The following is a 7,500-nucleotide window of genomic DNA, read 5'->3' as shown; positions in this document are numbered from 1 at the left end:
CTTACACTATATATATATATATATATATATATATATATATATATATATATATATATAGTAGAAATGGTAATTAATAAAAACCTGAAGAAAGAGCTCAATACTGTTGTAGAGCAAATATGCGTTTTATTTTTTATTACCGTATTTTTCTGTTAAGTTACATTATTGTTTCAGCTACCCGGCCGTTTTTTTGGCCGTCTGTAACTTCCGTAGACTTTTACAGAAACGTAGGCTTCTGTAAAAGTCTGTAAGAAGAAACGTAGGTTTCTGTAAAAGTCTGAGAAAGCTACAGACAGCCAAAAAATAGGCCGGTGAGCTGAAACAATTATGTAACTTAACAGAAAAATACGGTAATAAAAAATAAAACGTGTATATATATATATATATATATATATATATATATATATATGTGTGTATATATATATATATATATATATATATATATATATATATATATATATATATAAAATGGGTTAATAAATTCCAACGAAAGAAAGATGTATATTTAAATAAGGGAGTATTCACCAACAATGTGTATTTTTTAACATTATTTTATTATTCCGTGTCTTGGTTTTTCATTGAGAATTATGTTTGGATCACACACCCTACCCCACCCTAAAGGAAAAGAAAAAAACATTAGCAGAAAGAGATAGCGATTACACCGAGGTCAACGTCTCCCTGGACAAACCAAATAAAAAAGCAATAAAAATTCAGCATACCAATGTATAATAAACACTTACAAGCCTCCACCCCTTGGAAAAACTTCAAACTAACTACGAAAATCGCCAGTTTTACACATTTGAAAATAATTTCTGACGAGGACGCATCACAGACCGTCTGAAACGCGCGTAAACGATTTCAATGACTTAAAAACATTATTACAATGATCCAAACATAATTCACAATGAAAAACCAAGACACGGAATAATAAAATAATGTTAAAAAATACACATTGTTGGTGACTACTCCCTTATCTAAATATATATATATATATATATATATATATATATATATATATATATATATATATATATATATAAAACGCCGTTAGTTTGTCTACTCTATCGTTATTTCCATTACATTGTTTGATTAATCTTTGATCACTTTTGGTAAAATACTCACAGAAATAACTCGTCAAACTAACACAAAAAGACTTTCCTCTTTTTCCTGCACATGCCTAGCGCCAGGAAGAATTTCCACGAACAGAGTTTCTTTCCAAGAACTCTCCGTCCGTGAAAGACTTTACTACAGGATTACTTCCATGTAGACTATTATATAGTCGTCTTATAGTGCAATGTCAACAAATACTTATTATGTTCATGAGTAATAAAATTATATCTATTGTGCCGGTTATTTTCAACCCTCTCATAATACGCTTCATCATTTCGCTGATACTCTGTCTATCTTGTTAACTCTCATAATCTTATGCCTTTTGTTTGGGCTTGGATTCATAGTAACTCATTAGTTAAAAGACATTTTTCATATCATTTAATGTTGTCCAAAATGATGATTTTATGAGATTTTTAAAGTAAACATCTGATGCGTATGACTGAATATGCAGCAATAACATAATTTTGCAGACTTGTTAGTCGCAATCCGAAACAATATTGCATTGAATTTGTTTTGAAAATTATTAAATGATTAACTGAGAAGACTTGATATTTGTAAAATTATTGTATTACACTATATATGCTCTAAAACTCAGTATAAAAAACTTTCGTTGAGCTTCGATTTTTTTTCCAAATTTACGAAATTTATATAAAAAGAAGATTTATCTCATTCTTAAAAACTTTATTCATGAGAAATAAAGTTAATCCATTACGATTAGTATCTACACACCGAGTATGTTTCAAGTATATTAATAACATTTCCATGTTCTCTCTCTCTCTCTCTCTCTCTCTCTGTATATATATATATATATATTTGATTATTTTTATACAAACATTGATGGCTACATATGTGCATACATGTTTCTATAAACACCTGTTATTGGGGGGATTACGTCTTGAGGCCAAGAATTTCCCTCGAAAACTCAAACTTCAGATACAAAAACATTTTCTTATATCACTTACAAAAATAGAATCTTGTCTAGGGGTGGGTTGGTCTGGGGGAGGATAAGCAAGGATATGGCCTCTGATCAATCTCATGCTTTTATTTTCTCTCATCTTAACTTTCGTAGGGACAATTTTTATTTTTATTCTTTTTATAACCTTAAAAGTAAGTATCTGGTCTCCGGTGTAGTATTATAAAATACTTGAGAAGCCCGCCAATTTGGCGCCTATAACCAACGGTTAACTTTTAAGTTGATCGACAATTCCAAAACGGCCACACAGTATATACAAAACGATATTTCCAATTTTTACACACGCATATTTCGAAAGTATATATACACGCAAATACACGAGCGTAGATGCACACATTTAGTATATTTCCTGATACATACACATACACACAGAAATATAAAAATATAAGAATACAAAATATAAAATATAAAATGCGAAAATATAGTATATACATGCATAGACATATACACCCGCATACATCTACGTAAACATATACATAGATATACACACATACATACACATTTACATATGCACATCTATATATTTACACGAAACCTACATTATATTAATGAAACTAATGAATGGTTATATAATCATGCATGACATTAGAAAAATTTAATGTGTAATACATTTATTTGTTAGTGATGAGTCAGTACTTATTAAACTAAGATAAGGTTTAGTAAAAGGAATAGATTGCCTATTAAAATACTATGTGTGGATTGAAAATGATAAATAAATTGAATAAAATTTGGTTATTTATGACAATGTGTCTGTTGACATTAAAATTGAAGAAGACTCAGTTGTAACTCAAAGAGAAGCATTTCTGTGGTAACGTGTTTCACGGATGGAAAATTCTTGAAAAAAAAAACTGCTTGTGAAAACCGATGTAAAAGGGAAAATGTATTACAGTTAGTAGATATGTTCTTCTCATGAACGTCTGAGAAGAAGAAAGCAAAGATTAATGGTCAGTGAAAATAATGATAGAGTAGAGAAAGACTAGCACGGATTCTTCTGTGAGAAAATGGTGTTGGAAATAAGAGATCACCCTCCCCATTAGATTATGAAGTTGATTTTGAACTCTGTCTGAGAATGAAAAAAAAAATGATCTAAGCGACATCTCCTCAATTTAGAAACGTCACTCCAACTTAGTATCTGTCTGAGTTTTGTAAAGGTAACATATTGCATCAAGAGTTTATAGTTTTTGAGCAGTGAAAAGTCCATCCATTTTTTTCAGCAACCTTAGAAATAAATTGGATACGGATCTTTTATTTTAGAATTGGTATGAAGTTCTAGAATTTTAACTGGAACTGAAAAAAGTGCCTGAGCATCGGTTGTGAAAGCAGAGAAGCTTGGTTAAAATTAACAAGCTAATTTCTCCTCTGTTAAACTTCACGCTCCAGATAAGAAGTGAGAGATTCAGTAAGATTTTGATTACAAAAGCCCTTACCACCCCCCCAGATTGACATTCCATGTTTAGGCGATTGCGTGTTAATATCCTGATAAACTTGACAGAAGAGAGAGAGAAAAAAAAAAGACAATTTAGAATTTGGATCAGTTTCGCATATAAATGTCATGTACAATGATCCCTCATTTTCGATCCGTTCTTGCATCTTTAAACACCATTTTTGGTACTAGTGCACTTGCTGATCCGCGCTATTTTTTAAATCGGATTTCCAAGTTTAATTAAAGTTTTATGATATGTTTTTTTTTATTCAATTGTAAGGTTAAAGTATAGAATAGGTACAAAACACCCTCCCCTCCCCATGTTAAGAATGGCTTTTTAAATAATAACGTTATTGTTTCAGCACGGATCAATACATGCACTAGTAGCCCATTTTTTTTCCATTTTACTATGTCAGATAAATTATGGGTGTTCTTTTTGAGGAAGTTCTACTTTTTAGCCTATTACATATCATTTTCTGTCCTTGCTACTCAGACAGGGTTAATAGTAAAAAGATTAGTTAGTTTCCTTAAAAAATGAGAATGGTTCTAAACGGAGATATCATTTTCCATTACATCCATACACGAAACTAATCGCTATACTAAAATTATAAAAGTACTCATCTAAAATAGAAAATCATAGAAGTGTTATATACATATTATATGTATGCTATATATACAAACAAATGACAAAAGTCAATATTCCAAATTTCATGGAGTAACGTAGTGTTCATCTTTCAAATTTATCAAAATTAAATTACTTAAAATCATTGAAATTCCAAAAATTATCGATCGATTATTTATATTTATTTTATTTTACAATTGCGATTCTTTGAAGTAGACGATGGATTTTCGTATATATTTTCAATATTGCTGTTTGAAACGAAAACAAATATTTCAAAATATTTCACTCTCTCTGAACACTTGTGAAGTTCCTATTAATTTATTATAATATATTAATCCTGATCTTAAAAGTGCAAAAATAAAATAAACAAGAAAATATGAGATACTATTTTGCCAATATAAAATCGAAAATAGTTTTGGTTTGTTTACATATTTTATTTTCGCTGGACGCCGCCATTTTGATTTTAGCACATACTACAATCATTGTGATTGGTTGAATTTAAGCAAGTAAATGAAAGATATATTCTGATTGGCTACTTTTTTATATACATAATTCAAAAGTTAGGATCTAATTATGATTAAAATTCAAATTATTAATTAATGCACCAAAATATTGTGTGTGAAATTTTTTTCAAGGTTTAAGTTTTTGTACACATTTTACCCAAAACTTATCCCCATATCACTTTTACAGTTTATTAAAAGTGATAATTTTTACCTTGGACCGATCTATAACAAAAATATTTGTCAGTATGAATGACCGAAGTGTTATATACATATTATATGTATGCTATATATACAAACAAATGACAAAAGTCAATATTCCTAATTTCATGATGTTGACAATCTTACAATATATTTGTTTTAATTACGTTGAGATTTACAGTTCTTGACAATAACTTGATAATCATTCATTTAATTATTATATAAATCAATGAATTTATTTTGCACTTAACTCATCCGAATAAATAGCAACTATCAATCCGCCAAAATAAAATAAAATGTGTAATAAAAGGTAAAATAAAATGTAATTGCAACTTCTCTTTCAATTTTCGAATTTTGTAATCATGCCCAAATGAATTTTATTTATATTCGGTGTATTGATAGTTGATATTTCTTCTGATGAGTTAAGGGCAAAATAGATTCAGTGATTGAAATATTAATTAAATGGATGATTTCGCGCTACGAAACAGTTACTGTCAACGTAATTTAAGAAATAAATTGTAAAATAGTCAACATCCTGAAGTTTGGAATATTGACGTTTGTCATTTGATTGTTTTATACTCTGTAATTACATTGAGCTTAAATGATGGATTATTATATAAAAAAGTGAAATATAATTGAAAAAAAATATTTCCACATAAATATACTTATATATATATATATATATATATATATATATATATATATATATATATATATTTGTAGTAATCGACATACAGACCTGTTTCGTTGTATCATAACTCATCAGTGCCGCTAGACTAGCACCTACCCCAAGCCAAGGATTGAGCTTAGAACCGCCATGTTGACAGTAGGCAGTTCTCCTACTCGACCACAGAAGCGATGCCCGCAAATACCTGTCCGAATGTCTATTTAAACAACCATCCGTCCACCACTTATATACTGGAATGTAAATGTGTAAATGCGTGTTTTCAGTCTGAAAATTAATTCGTAAAACAGTCTACCTTGTGTTCGTATTAATCAAACTGTGAACAAACAAACAAACAGAAACATGATTTTATTATAATACAAAATTCAAACAACCAAACAAGGACGCCTAAACGGTCCACAGATTTTTATAATTATTAAGATATAGAAAATAATAATACTTGAACAACCAAGACAGGAATATTTGAAAATGTCAAAGTATAATTCATTTTACTCGTATATAACAATATCCTTGTTCACACGTTAGTATAAGCGTTATCACCTGTTATTACCTATTTAGAATCATGGACTCTTCCATATGTCAAGATCGCAATTTAATATTTATCTGATGTCGTTAAACTTGTTATTTCGTAGTAACTGATGCAGAAACATCTTGCATGTAATATAGTTTTTATAACATTTATAATATTTCTGTACATCTATAAAATGGAGAATGTGTGTGAGGACACTTCTCAACCTATATAACGAATTTTTGATCAACATACATCAAATTTGGTACATATGGTATTCAGACACGTGAAAAACTTTTTAATCTGTTTTTATCTGGAAAAAAGCATTTCTAAGAGGTCAAATTTGAAAAAAAATTGTGGGCGTCATCAGATTTTTTTTTCTATTTGCTAAGCGTTTCACGAATTGTCCACATTATTTCATGAATAACAACTTTGAAAACATATATAAAGAATCGTTTCAAGTCGGCCTAATGATTATCGTACTTAACTCACTGTTATTAAGTTTCGGTTTCGATCTCCGCCCGAGTATACGCAATACCCAATTCCTCCAAAACTTCAAACAGACGAAAACAGACTCACTTATTTCTGCTCTGCAGTCTCTTTTAAATAGAAGTTTTCACGAGGGTTTGGCCAACATTGGGTTTCTCATCCAACCAACCCTTACACTTTACGTCATAATCTGGTTCGCCATGATTAGATAATTAGCCACCTCGCCAACACACATCAATTAGGTAACTTTCCGTTAGTAAATTTTTTTCCCTTTACGAAGGAAATGAATTTCACATCGGCGATCAATCCGTTTCTCTTTCCAACTAGCAAGATCACCCGGCAATCCCTCGGGATTATCTCTTAAATAAAAGGCTCTAATTCAGCTTTCCTTGACCCTCTTCTGGGGTAATTTTCGATCATAGATCTAATTCAGTTCTTGTTAGCTCTCCTCTAGGACACTCTCCCATCATCGTAGCAAGTTAGATCACATAATTACAGATTCTTTATGTTAAGTATAAGTCGGCTTAAAAACACCTTTTCGAAGAGTTTGTCACGCTGGCCGAATGGTAATTGTACTTGGCTCAGTTTCTTTAGGTTTTGGTTTAAATCTCAGTTCAAGTATTTGTTTTTTTACTTACAAGAAGTGAATTGTTTAGAAAATATATAATACTCGCATAAATATGTTTCAGTTTCTTTCAGTTTAATTTTAATTTTTTTTTATTTTAAGTAATTTAACGTTACGTTTAATAACTACTGTATCTCTGTTTATAAGAAAGAAGAATTCTGCACTAATTAAAATATATTTATGCGTATTTTACAACCGGGCAATGCCGGGCACCCTGCTTGTATATCTATAAAAGTGATAATGTGTGTGTATGAGGACACTTCTCAACCTATACACTAAACAAATTTTTTATCTAAAAATTTGAAATTAGGTCTATACGAGGGGCGTGCAATAAGTAATGCCCCTAACCCACTTCCCATGGCAGTAG

The 7,500-nt window shown here is 30.2% G+C and overlaps 1 protein-coding gene across 11 annotated transcripts in view; it reads left to right on the top strand.

The window, feature by feature from the left end:
• LOC145292153 (uncharacterized) overlaps window positions 1-7,500 on the top strand; it is a 95,893-nt gene that overhangs the window by 635 nt on the left and 87,758 nt on the right. The window lies entirely within an intron of this gene.

This window comes from Euprymna scolopes, chromosome 13 (assembly GCF_053919585.1).
Source record: "Euprymna scolopes isolate OS-2025 chromosome 13, ASM5391958v1, whole genome shotgun sequence".
In the NCBI taxonomy this organism is placed as follows: Eukaryota; Metazoa; Mollusca; class Cephalopoda; order Sepiida; family Sepiolidae; genus Euprymna; species Euprymna scolopes.
The sequence above is the reverse complement of the archived record's forward strand: the minus strand, read 5'-3'. Positions and strand labels throughout refer to the sequence as shown.